The sequence below is a fragment of the Rhipicephalus microplus genome, chromosome 7, assembly GCF_043290135.1.
Source record: "Rhipicephalus microplus isolate Deutch F79 chromosome 7, USDA_Rmic, whole genome shotgun sequence".
Classification (NCBI taxonomy): domain Eukaryota; kingdom Metazoa; phylum Arthropoda; class Arachnida; order Ixodida; family Ixodidae; genus Rhipicephalus; species Rhipicephalus microplus.
Window position 1 is genome coordinate 133525038 of NC_134706.1, and position 14447 is coordinate 133539484.

Below are 14447 nucleotides of genomic sequence, written 5' to 3' on the forward strand. Positions count from 1 at the left end.
CTGTCCGACTAGGGATCGTCACATCTTCAGACAACGAAAGCGCGTCGATGGGGAGAGTCGGAAAATCGTCAACTATGGCAGTGGGCAACGTACTTTGTAGAATAATTTTTCCGGCTCTACAGTCAAGCGTAGCGCCGCATCTATCCCTAAAATGACGCCATGAGTTGCGCTAGCAAGTAAAATGAAGTAAACTCGGAACTGATTATATTGCGATAGTTAATAATATATTTAGAAGTAACAATAACAGTGTCCCTGGTAAAGCAGCCTTCCACAGGCTCAAGAATGCACTCTCATTTATGTTTTTGTTCTTTTTTGCGCCTTACTTTGATACATGTATTCAGAGGTTAGTGCGCTGGTCATACAAGGCTCCCTAAAACAAATAGCTTGCGCGTGCAATTTAGGTGTGTAGAGGAATATGTTTACTGACACTCTTTTTTTTTTTCAAAGGGGCTGCAACCACTAGTCACCTACAGTGTGCTTATTTTTGACAACCATGTGCAGTTTCGTGTCTAGCAAGCCAGCATAATATCCCGTTATATTCATTTATTCCCATATTTCTCGATACAGCTCTGCATTCGGCAAGTACTCAGCGACGTTCTGCCCATTCCACGATTTAATTGTCGTCACCTCAAGTATGAACTGCCACACGTTGCCGTCTCATGCACACACACAACGACACCAACCCGAGCGAGGGGTACAGAAGGCAAGACGATCGGACGAGAAAGGTCACTGCGCGATCATGTGGGTGGCAGGTGGCCAGCGACCACCGTCACCAACTGCCCGGCGCGTCCGAGTCCCGTCACAACACGCACGCAGTTGTCTGCAGGCGGCTGCATGAATGCGTTTTTTTTTCCTCGATGACCGGCTGCGGTACGACTTGCGACGGTATCTCCCCTGCAGGGCGTGAAAGGAGGCGGCTCGTCTGGCCGAGTAAAAGGTGCGCCGCGGGAACGCCAGGACGGGAAACCTTTCAGAGCCCTCTCTTTTGTGCGTCCATATTCTTCCGCGCTGAAGCTCCTTTTCCGCTGGAGGGGTCGTGCGTTCGAGCTCTTTTCAGTGGCGCGCATCTCGAGTTCGAAACGCGCGATGTTGTCGAGCGCTCACACGGTTCAGTCTGGTTAGCATCGATTAGCCTGCTCGCGAGCTGGCCTGCGTACGCTATACATTGTCGTTGGTACTGCTGAGGAAGGTGGATGGGGCAAAGAAAGGCCTACGGGCTGATTGGGAGGCCGAGGATGTGGCGGCGACAGATGTATCGAGAAGGTGGTCTTTTCGAGTTCAGAAGATTTAGACACGCATAGAAGACGGAAACGCGCATACAGCCTCTGGGAGAGTGATGTCCGCTTGCAGACAAGTTGATGTTCACGTCGGAACGCATTATTTGTACGAATGTAAAGAGGGCCCACCTGGTCCTTCTCTACACCCATCGTCCAGTGAGGAATTGAGTCTTGTTGGACGTGTAGAGCGTCAGTGCCCTACCGTGTACATTGCATCGATGCCACCAGTACATGTAGATTATGAAGACCACGCTTCAGAGTTGGCTTGGCGTTAGTATTGACTACCTCGTTGTTCGCTGAAACTCTTTGCGATGCAAACCACTTTCTTTTTATGAGTAGCGACTGTGATCAGCGTGATTCATTGCGACAATCGCGCTATCCGACACGGCGTAAGTGCTGTAGTTGAACAATATTTGATGCAATCGTGATGCTCATTTGCCACCAGCGGAGCCCGCCGCTGAATGGCCAAAAGCGCTTACCAAAGCAACACTGGAAATAGCTTATGTTACCTAACGCTGTCTAACAATGACTTGAGTTATATAGGATAGGTGCTGGAACCAAAACATGAATAGCGATAACTTGCGCGTGTACTATAAGTGATGCATAGTGTTCCCGTGCACTATAAGTGATGCACGCTGTGAATCATGCGTAGGGCACACAACCGGTGGTAGGGCAACGGGATGGACACAAAAATACGTGAAGCGGAGCCGAGGATGGCAGCGAGTCAGATAGATTTACAAAAATAAAGAATAATAGTGTTTGGGGTTTGGCGTCTCAAAACCACGATAAGATTCTGAGAGACGCCGTTAGTGGATGGCTCTGGAAATTTTGGACCATCTGGTTCTATTTAACGTGCGCTGACATGGCACAGCACACGAGCCTCTACCATTCTGCCTTCATCGATTTGTGACTGCCGGGGTCGAACCCGTGACCTTCGGGTCAGCAGCCGAGCTCCTTAACCACTGCTTCACCACGGTGGACGACGAAACAAAAAAAAAGGTTGTCGGAAGAAAATGGAATAAATTCGTGCAAGGTGGGCAAATATGACCACACTTCAATACGCTTGGAAGCCGAGTCATGCTCTGTAGAAGTTTTTTCCTACCAGGCCCTCCGTGAACTGAAGTGGTCAATGAATCAATTAATTGACTGACTGGCCGTTTGATTCATTGATCGATCGGTCAGTTGGTCTGTCATTGAGATAGAAGTTGGTCCTGCACTGAATATAAAGTAGGCGGATGACAACGCGCTGTTTTATAAGACCAACATATATTCTCGCGCCAATTTCAGTCGAATGAGTGAAGCATAGCTGTCAATTTTTTTTTATCTTCCTCTCTCTCCCTAGCAAACTTTATTTTCATGCACGAAGTTCTGAGAGCAGGCTCGTCAACGGGCTGTCGCAGTCCGTCGTGCGATGCGCGCGTATATAAACGTAGGCCTTCCTCCCGTTCCGGGTGCATCTCCTCAAGTTGCCGACATCAAGCGTCGCCGCCACGTCTTCCCAACTGCCACTTCCTTCCACGCTCCGCCAGCCCGTGCCTCGCCAACTGGCCCACAAGCCGGCAGCCGTGACTCACTCAGAGGTGTCATCATCGTTTGCCGCCTGCCCCTGCACACACACAGAACCGCTGGAGTCTCGTCGCCTAAAACGTGTGTGTCTCTCTGGCAGGCACGTCACTTCGCGACGCCTCCAAAGATGCGAGCAAAAAGAAAGAAAAAAGAACGCGAAGATGAAAACGAGTAAAGCGCTTCTGTCTCTCTTGACAGAAGCTGGCAGGGGCATCGCGCTGTTTTTAGCATGTGAGACGCCTTCTTGCGTGTGTACACACACGCACAACAGCGGTTCCTGTGCTCGGCAAACGCCTGTTTACAGGTAAATGCGCGGACCCAGCCCCCTTCCTCTACGCTCCCATGACGTCCTCTGCACGGATTGTTTTTGTGGTGGCACGGGCCTACAGGCTTGGTGGTGTGACTACCTGTAAGCTCTAGTCCCGACCTTTCCAGAGGCATGATCCAGGAAGATGCCGATAGTGGTGTGAGGGGGGTCCCACTCAAAATGCAGCATGGGTGTCTGCGCTAATCTGCGAAGGAAGGCGGCATCGCGAAAAGGACTGGTATTGCGGGATTTGCGAGTGTGTCTTTTTCCACAGTTCTTTGCGGAAGTTCCAGGATCATCCTTCTTCGCACGTGGCCGCAGCCGTGGGAGTCGCTTACGTGCGTGTAGTGTGGCTTCGATTCGCGGTGCAGTTTAGAAATGTCGCACCTTTCCTCATCCATTTTCCTAAGACGAATGGAAGAAGAAAGCCATTATTTTCTGTTTGCTTCTCAGACGATTGTTTTCATCCCCCTTTGAAGGCGCTTCTGATCCTCGCGTGCATTTGCAGTGCTTCGGGGATTTAGCTGAACTTTGGCCAAGCGACTGTCGTGCGATGATGGCATCAACCCGTGTGAAAATGCACTTTCCGTTTCAATTGATCACGTACCGAGATATTTTCGACAAAAAAGATGGTCAATTGAACGGAAGCTTCTAACAAGTGCGCTCATTAGAAATTTAATTGACTCGACGCACGCAAAAGTAAATGGATTCTCACTCTTCTTATTTTTATTGGGCATACGTCCATCTACTGGTAATGCAGGTAGAATCTGACATTCACAAATAATTAAGTCTTTTGATGCAAAGAGTTTATTCCTTTAAATATTTTATTATTTCCTCGTAGAATAAACGATTGGGTAAATTGTTTAAAAAGACGCTAACCCAAAATTATTTCGTATTCTGAAGAGCATTTGATTTTTTTTACTCTCACAAACTCTTCTTTTTCTCTTTCACTTTTTCCCACTCTCTTTTCTCTTTCCCAAATAGAGGGTAGCAAACCGGAGTCTTTCTCTCGGTTCACTTCCCTGTGTTTCCTTTATATTTTTTATCTATGTGGACGTCTGTTGTAAACCATTCTGACTGCTTTCCCATTGTTTGCCGTTCTTTGTCGACCACGTGTACGCTTTTTTTTATGTACCACTCGGCTATGAGTTAGACCACTGGATTTATAAAGAAATAAGTAAAGGAGTAATTAACGCCGAGTTATTACACATTTCATTGACCTTGCCTGACGTTACATTTCATGGCCATCTGATACATTGTGACGGTTGCGCCATCACATGATGATGAGTTTTCACACAACTTGTGTTCACGCGTACACCGACAGCCACTTTTCACGTTGGTGGGGTAATAAAACCAACAAATTAGACGCCACATGCGAGATTGCGAGGCGTGATTTTATTTTCCTTCGTGCAGTTGCGCTCACTAGCACCAGCTTGCAAATGCAAAGCTTGCCAACGCGGAAGCACATACACACGTGAATATCATCGATCGAAGCGCACATATGTACTGAATAAGTCAGCATTAGCTTCCTGAAAATTCTAAGGTATGTTCTAACCTCCGCAAGTCAAAGCTGCCTTACGATTACCAATTTAATAACGTAATATTTCAGTTATGGGCGCAGTCAGTTTCAGCTCGAGCCATAGTTGTTGCCATTTGTTTCCCTCTGTCCCTCATTAAGCGGACAACGCTTCACTTTTTCAATAAATATTTCCACCGAAAAATAATCTACCGACATAAAGTACCAGCTGTCTGGCTGAACAGCGCTTAACATATACAGGTGTGATCATGGTTGCCGCGGACCTTTATTCAACTGCACTAAATAAGTTTCTTGCCTTACCTAAATGAATTTTTGTGCATTTGGCTGTATTAGTAAACAGTTTACCTTTAGTGAACTGCGATATCAATTTGTTTATTTGTTTGTTCATTTTATTTATTTATCTATTTATTTATTTACCTTTACATGGAACAGCAGAAATTCATTCAGGGTGAATATTATTAAGCAAAAGAAAACAATTAATGAAACCTAAAGGAACATGGCAGCAGCGCGGATACCAGAGTGTTACAAGGTTAAGACATTCGTGACGTCGTTCTCACACAGAAAAAAAAGAAAGGGGCGAAGCTTCTAGAAGGCTTGAAACCACAAAACTGGACATTTCTGGAAACTAATACGGTTACTTCTAGGTTGATTTCAGGTCAATTATAAGCTTCGGATATATGTGATGTATAGGCTGTTTCTGCGTTGATTCTCAGCGCAGGGATTCGAGTTAAACCACAGACACGAAACGGTTGTGGAAAGTCCAGAGGCAGAAGCTCCCGCTGAAACTATATATCCTCATACAGCTCCCACACAGTCACAGTCCCGACACGCGGTGTTTTGCGGCTTCAGAGGAGGCATGCAGCCACTTCTATATGGAAAAATTGGCAGATCCCACGTCGAGTGGGAATCGATTATATGCGAAGCATGAATGAGGAAGGTTGATATGTCACCTTATTATCACCATAATTAACGTCACGAGACGAACGTAAACTATGCCGTGCATGACTTCTATGTCCTAATTATCATGTCTGGACGTGTAATTCACTTTCGTAGTCTATTCAAGTCATGTGATACTAAATTTGGTATATGTGGAGCTATAGTGAAACAACCGCAAGCGTGCTTTGAGCGTAGTATTTAGTCAAAGTTTACATGACACGCATGCCATGATTATAGTGTTTGGACTTCTCATTAACTTATGTCGTCCATTCGCGTCCCGAAATACCGAATTCGGTACATGTGAAGCATGCCAAACGGTCTTGAACGCGTCATGAGCGTAGCATGCAATCATGTTTTTAAGTGACACGCATCTCATGATTATGATTGATATGTGAGGTTTAACGTCCCAAAACCACGCATATGATTATGAGAGACGCCGTAGTGGAGGGCTCCGGGAATTTCGACCACCTGGGGTTCTTTAACGTGCACCTAAATCTGAGCACACGGGCCTACAACATTTCCGTAATGCAGCCGCCGCAGCCGGGATTCGAACCCGGCTCATGATTATCATGTTTGCATCAATCACATGCCTTCGTCTTCCATTCATGTCCCATAGTACTAAATTTGATATATGTGAACTTAGCGAAACAACGAGTGCACCATTAGCGTGGCTTGTAGTCATGACTCACATGACATATATGTCATGACTTTCACGTTAGGGTCTGTCACTTAGGTTCGCCATGCAGTCATGACATTCAGTCATGACAGCTTGCAATACGTCATGTGAGCGAAACCACCGCAAAAGCAGCAAGACCAAAAAATGGTTATAACGACATTCATGACATTTATGCCTTTCCCGTCCCAGCTATAGCAGCCACTCGTTGTACGTACTGCTCGGGTCACCGCCGTCGCTCCCGAGCCGTTTGCCGGGCTGACGTTCCTGTGGACCACAGCTTAGTAAAAGGCTTTGTAGGGCGCATTGCTTCATAATGCAATAAATTTGAGCGTAAATGGACAACATATAAGAAAAGGGGGCGACCGTATACGGCTTAGTAGTGAGACTTATTCAAGTTTTGTGGCCCAAACCCATTTGTCATTTTGATACTTTTGTGGTAAGCGGCTAGCTGCAGTGGCACATGCCCGCTCATAGTGCAGTTTTCAGTGATCGACCCACAGTGAACAATTAATTTGCTAGCTGCTTCAATGGTAACAAAATTTCAAAAGACTTGTTCGAGTCAAATAAAAGTGGTAAAAGCATTTGGTGGGAATTCTTAGTTTAAGTAATCCATCAATACCATCTTCTACATATTTTATGGGGTTTCATCGTTGATGATCATATGGTTTAACGTCCCAAAACCACCATATGATTATGAGACACGCCGTAGTGGAGGGCTCCGGAAATTTCAACCACCTGGGGTTCTTTAACGTGCACTCAAATCTGAGCACACGGGCCTACAACATTTCCGCCACCATTGAAAATGCAGCGGCCGCACCCAGGATTTGAACCCGCGACATGCGGGTCAGCAGCCGAGTACCTTATCCACTCGACCACCGTGGCGGGGCAGAGTTTCATCGTTGTCCTGGCGCTTGCGCGGCCTTTACAACACTTAGTTATTAATCCCCTGCTGATTTACAAAATGGGGGTGTTTTACGTCGGCGAACCAGGTCGTTAAGATGTCTCGCTCACACGACATTCCACAACAGCGAGGACACTTCGGAGGAGCAGCGCGAACGTGAGAGTTGACGGAAGTACATGAGAAACTGCACTTATATGAAAACTGTTACTGATGATCGCTATGCTCTGTCTGTCTAACTTGTCCAGCGGACGCCAAAAAGTGGAAATTACTGAATGATAGGTTAGTAACGGACAAGAAGAGAGGAGGAATATATTGATGTATTCGTGCGGAATTGATGTTTCTCCAAGTGCTGTGATAAAGAAGCCATTCTGTCCTTTATGCATTTGTCTGAGACAGCTGGAAGGGATAACTGACGTCCTATTTCTTTTCATTCGATTATAACGATACCCCCTCCCAAAACCTTCATGTGCTCGACATACTTACGCATCGCCTCAGGTATCGGAGGCATGTCAAGGTTTCTGGCAGTTGCCATGTTCTTCCAGTACCACCGAGATTGGTCGTCCTTTGACCAAGCCACCATGCCATACGGTGACGGCATCAAATGAGTTACTTATTTAGTATCGTAATGACGGCACCAGTTATGACGACTGACGACCTGTGACGTCATGTGGTGACGTGATCGCGTGATGAAGATTTTTTTTTGCATGACTAATGCTGATTCTTTTTTTTTTTTTGGTATTGCACGCCGACGCCAACGGTCACATTGCGCATTAGATGGCACATCTAGGCTTTGACAGCAACACCTACTCCTTCATGAACCACTTTGTAATGCCTCATCGAGTGTACATTTCTCACGGACCAATCGACCTCGTCGTGGGAAGTCTGTTATCCGGCCCTGTGCACCGGCAGTGTTGTCTTTCATGGAAGGGCACCCCGCGCTGACTACTACGCTCGTTGGCTTTCATCTCTGCCGCCGCCACCGTTCTCTGAAATGGCCCGGCACCGACGCGACGGTTCCTCAGACACGTCGGTTGCTTCGCGCGTCACGGTGAGCTGCTGGGTGCTGAAGGCGACGCTTGCCGGCTGTTCCCAGTCGCGCACGCTGCGAAAAAGCGGCGAAGGCTTCCAGTGCGAACGAAAACGGCGACGCAGCACCCACAATCGCATTGCCTCGCGCTATGTGACAACCAAAGACACGAAGATCATAAAGAAAAAAATGCAAGGTAAATAGTGGGATGATTGTTTTTGGTGTTTACCGAACGCAGCACGTGCATGTAAAGAAATCCCGATTGCACGCAACAGTTACAGATTATCAAACATCATAACTCGTAGTAACGATACATGCAAGTGCATAAAAATTATCTCTATAGCCTCTATTTGTAGTGTGACCCCGCTGCATGCACTATAGACTATGCCCTCAGACTGTGTTCATGAGTTACACGCTCCTAATTTTACACAAATGCATAATGCTTCTGATTACTTTCAGGGTTGAAGCTCCTTATGGTGTGAGTCGCTCCCTCCGCTGTAGTATGTACGTAGTCACCTCTGGTTTATGAATTGATCACTAGATGACGTACTGTATATATTTCTTTGAAAATAATATCACTAGACATCGTTAGAGGTTTTCGTATAATTGAAGATTAAAGAGGATAGACGGGGCTGTTGTAATAAAAAATTCCCAGCTTATCCACAGAGTGAACGATGATGAGTGGTATGAAGCATCCATCCGTCCGTCCATCTGATGCTCACTCTAGTGCCATAGGGATGGACGGACGCACGGATGAACAGACAGACAGACAGACAGACAGACAGACAGACAGACAGACAGACAGACAGACAGACAGACAGACAGACAGACAGACAGACAGACAGACAGACAGACAGACAGACGAATGGATGTATGGATGGAAGCTTCACCACACTCATCATCACTCATTCCGTATATATGCTGTGACTCTTTTCATATTCTTCTAATCTAGCAATTTTTTCTGGTGTTTGCGTGTCTCTTGGATACTAATAGCATGGCAATCGCATGGCGATCGCATAGCCAGCTCTAACGTCAGCTCTAACACAGCCTGCCTTCCCAAGTTTTTCATATATAAATAAAAAAAGAAAAGACCATTGGGTGAACAGCGAAGAGAGTAACAAGAAAACTCAAAAAGAAGCTAACGACCACGCAGAATACAGTGAAACAAAAAAATATTAGGCATGACCCTGCAGAAAATGGAAGCAGCAGAGTCGATCCCGGAACGAACTTTTGAAGCCGATGTCTCAGTCGATGTTCAGGGAAAAAATGAACATAGACATGTTTCATCATCAGAAGGATAGATAGCAGATTGTCAGTCAGTACGTCAGATTTGATACGAAAAGATTAGAAGCACGGGCTAGGATGGCGAAGAGTCAGTGAAGTGAAGAAACGAAATTGTCTAGAGACATTAAATTTGAGGGAAATATTTGGAAAGAAAGAAATTTGTAGGGCAAGGTAGGTAGGAGATTATTGGAAGAGAGCTTCTTCCGTTAATGAGCGTAACACACGCTGATGGAGATGACGGTAAAAGTGATGATAATAATGATTACAATGATGATGGTAGTTCCCTTTATGAACAGCGATATCTATTCTCTGGAAGAGATGTGTCTACTTCTCATTAACGTTACGACTGATTCGCGCAGTATGACGTAAGTTTTCGATGAGTATACAATCGTGTCTCGAAGATGCACGTAGACGACGCGAAGTCAAATTTAGCCACAGGACTGTGGAAGTCGTCACGATTGGCAACCACACCTTCATCGAGCGATTTCTTCAAGCAGCCATGACTGCGGCAGTGTCGTTTAACGAGCCGGTTGCTGCGTACTACCAAGACGCTACATTACAGCGGGTCAACAACTGCGTAGCCTGAGCTCACAACATCAGAACAATGGGAGGTTGCATACCACGTACAACGGAGACTCGCAAGTAGATCGATTGACGCAAGGTAGAGTGATTGACAGGCAGTCGATGTCACAGTCCATCGCGACGAGATGATCACTTCCGTGACACGACGGAACGCAAGCGCACGCCGATGCCGCGTCCAACCTCGCCACAGCTCGCTGTCCCCGAAGGTAATGAAAGGTACTCATTATGGCAGAGCCAACTAACTCATCTAAGAACGCCTATACATGCTCCCATCTTCCTGTCTCATCATTTGAAAAACTTGTTTTCAGTAAAATACGTGTGGAGCCCCGTTTCTACCGGATACGGGTCTCCTGGGAAATCCTGCCGGTCACGTGACGAGTGAAGGAAAAGTATCATGTGGCCCTGCCGATAATGTTGTTAGGTTCATGAAAAGGAAGGATTGCCGAAACGAGAAGAATCACTTTCGGCGAATACAAAGATGGATAAATGCCAAAAGATAACAAAAAGATAATAATATTACTAAGAGAGGCATGCGTGTTCGTTTCCTTATCGTTTTTTCGCGGATTCCTCCAGACATCTGGCAGCTATCCGACGAAAATAACAGACGTAGAAATGCACATGTATACACTTACTCATATCCTGTGTTGTATTTCAGCTGGTGCTTTGTCAGGATCGGAATCAAACGTTCATTTTTTGCTTATTTTCATGTGTATTCAGTGTTATGATCGTACTTTTTACGCAATTTGTCTTAAAATGTAGTGAAGATCACGGGTGGCATATTGGGCAAAGGAGCAATTAAAGAAGGAGGTGAACTACGCAAGTAGCATTTCGCACCGCTAAAGTTTTTTAAAAAGAACGAGTGGGGCTTATCTGGAAAGGAAGAAATATTATAATTACAAGGCTAGCACCTCCATTGAACTTCTATATTCACAGTTTGGATATGGCCCAGTCACATTTATGCATTTTCTGTAATGCAAGTGAATCTGTGGAGCGCTTCTTTTTCACGGTCTGGAAATTTAAAATAAAACGAAAAAGACAACTAGGAAAATCGGTATGAAAGTTGGAATTTGTCATTTCTAGTGATTCTTTGATTTCGTGCAATCATATTTCATTTGAAGCACATGGAGCGTTTTCAACAACGCATTTTTTGCGAGATACATACAAAAATTGAATGTTAAGTGTAGCTTCATTAAGCAGCCTTAGTTACAGCTGTGTGTACGTTATCTATATTTGGGCGTTATTGGTGTTATTTCTCTAAAGTTTTTTTTTATTTTGAAATCTCAAGAATTTGAAGTAATACTCTGCAATTGCTGAACAATAATTTTCAACCCTTTTCTCTCAGTAAGTGAATTAGTTTATTAAGCAAGGCACCATCCTATTCATGGTCTATCCCCCGGAAAGGGTCGCATGAAGATTTTGAGGAACCAACCAACAAACCACTGAAAAAGCTGGTGCTGCTTCATCGCGGCTAACAGCGTAAAATAACGTGGACGAAGACAGACGATCAGTGGACACGACACAGCGATGGGTCATGTTCACATATCGTCTTTGTCCGTGCTGGTGGTGATATTCGCTGCGATGAAACCGCGAAAGATAAAACTGACTGCCCACGCAAGTTTATTACGTGTTATTTCCGCTTGTGCTCTTTATTTGCTTATTCATTGTAATCAGTGTGTACCCTCATATTGTTACATTGCTCAGAAACTTACAACCTGGATGTATGACCCCCCCCCCTCTTTTTATGTAATGCCTTCGGGCCCTTAAAGTTGAATAAATGAAATGAAATGACCCCGATTGCATCCCCGTGGCAACCACAGCAAACGACGTGATGGACACTGCAAATTGAGGTCATGGTGATCACGGACTCTCAGCAGCTCAATATAAATGTGCCGATGGGCCAAGGAAAGGCGATTTCTTTTTTGACGGTATACGCTACAGACGACGAGCTTGCACGCGGATAGACAGAACTGCGATAGCTTTTGCCTCGATTTCCTCACGAACGAAAGTCAATCGGGGAGCGTTACCGCTGCTCTTTTTATTTATTTATTTCTTTATTTATTTATTTATTTATTTATTTATTTATTTATTTATTTATTTATTTATTTATTTATTTATTTATTGCTCTTGGCGTCATGTCTGAGTGACGTACTGTACGAGTCGCACTATTCTGAACCTGCGATGCACATATGAACAAAAATATAAAAGGTGCGGCCCATTCCACATGAAAAAAAAAAGTGCTGCCGAAACCCGGGATCGAACCAGGGACCTTTAGATCTTCAGTCTAACGCTCTCCCAACTGAGCTATTTCGGCCACTGATTGCTTGTTGTCGCAGGCACAATAATCATTCGTTTCAAGGACGTCCGTCGACGCACGCAGTTGTGATAGCACGTGTTTCCTTGACGTGTTGTTCGTCGGGTCATAATGCCCCTGGGAGTTGACCGCCGCCCCGGAACCGCAGATGTCACGCCGCGGGGCGCAACATTTCCTATGAAGCAGTGCCGTTACAGCTGGGCCCTCCAAGGCGACGCGTGCATATTTTCTCTGCTGTGAGTGTGCGCGTTCGCGTGTGTGTTCGTCTGTGTATCACAAACACGCACTGACTATACTTCACAGTGAACTTCCTTGGGGGCGGCCGCTGCCTTCTTACGCGGGTTGGAGCGTTTACACGCGAAATGTCTCACATTTTGCGGGCTTTTGTTTTTTATCAGCAAGAAAATTCGAGCCCTCAGTGATATCCCGTCGAAACATGTGGGCACACACAATCCCTGAAGATGGGGCACAATTAGTACAATGCTAAAAACATCACGTACTTGGAAATACCTTAGGCATGAGTTCTTGACATTTTAATAATTATACGAGCACTTCCAGATTTAAAAACCTATTACAATAAATTAAATCTCATTAGCACGAAAATAGTAGGAGGCATTTGTACTGAGAATATGTGCAACGTCTTTTTATAACGTGACACCCTTTCTCTCTCTCATCTTGGTGGTTGGTAGCAGCGACATCCTCCATGGTGTAGAACAACTGTTTCGCGGATGCAAGCTAGTTAGAAAAGAATAATTCACGCATTCAGCTTTTCACCTATTGTGTTGTCTTTGTGTCGCCTGGCGTGTCTTACATTCACCGCTTTATACTCGTCTTGTTTCTGAACGTTCGGAGGTTGTTCTATACAATGAACTGGACTCCATGTTTCTATATATGTTTGGTGTACATAAGGATATATATTTTAAATTTATGTTTTAAATCCGAAGCATTTCTTAGCGAACTTTCGTGACTTTGAGCGTATCTATCTATCTATCTATCTATCTATCTATCTATCTATCTATCTATCTATCTATCTATCTATCTATCTATCTATCTATCTATCTATCTATCTATCTATCTATCTATCTATCTATCTATCTATCTATCTATCTATCTATCTATCTATCTATCTATCTGTCCATCTATCTATCTATCTATCTATCTATCTATCTATCTATCTATCTATCTATCTATCTATCTATCTATCTATCTATCTATCTATCTATCTATCTATCTATCTATCTATCTATCTATCTATCTATCTATCTATCTATCTATCTATCTATCTATCTATCTATCTATCTATCTATCTATCTATCTATCTATCTATTTAGCCGCCTACGACTTTTAGCTCTCCTGGCTGTTTCGGTCATGGTATCGATACCAAAATTGGTAAGACATAACATGACTGTATAACGAGCATACGTGACTAGTCATAACATGGAAATCATGACATGTATGTCATGAATGTCATGACATACGTTTAATGCCGTGCTGCTCTTGCGGCGGTTCCGTTCACATTAGATTTTGCAAAACTGCAAAACTGGTGTGGTTTCACATGACTGCATGGCGGACATAAGTGACAGACCCTAACGAGAAAATTATGACATGCATGTCATGAAAGTGATGACTACATGCCACGGTCATGGTGCGTTCGCAGCCGTTTCGCTGGCTTCAGGTATAACAAATTTGGAATTACGTGACGTCAATGGACAACGAAAGTAAATGACACTTCTAAACATTTTAATCATGCTATGCATGCAATGTGAACAATTATCACATGCTACGGTCATAGCATGTTCGCGGCCGTTTCACTAGCTGCACATATACCAAATCTGGAATCACATGACGTGAATATACGACGAAGGCAAATGACACGCCCACATGATAATCATGACTTGCGTGTGATGTAAAACATGACTACGTGCTACGCTCATAACACGCTCGCAGCCATTTCTATAGCTTCACATATACCAAATTTGGTTTTACGTGAAGTGAATGTACGACGAATCTAAATGACATGTCTAAAAATAATATTCATGACAT

The 14447-nt window shown here is 44.6% G+C and overlaps 1 protein-coding gene and 1 non-coding gene across 5 annotated transcripts in view; both read right to left on the reverse strand.

Moving 5' to 3' along the window:
* LOC119180433 (heparan sulfate glucosamine 3-O-sulfotransferase 6) overlaps positions 1–14447 on the reverse strand; it is a 167214-nt gene that overhangs the window by 72191 nt on the left and 80576 nt on the right. The gene's annotated exons all lie outside the window — the stretch shown is intronic.
* Positions 12332–12404, reverse strand: TRNAF-GAA (transfer RNA phenylalanine (anticodon GAA)). Its single transcript has one exon. It is a non-coding gene; the product is annotated as a tRNA-Phe (tRNA).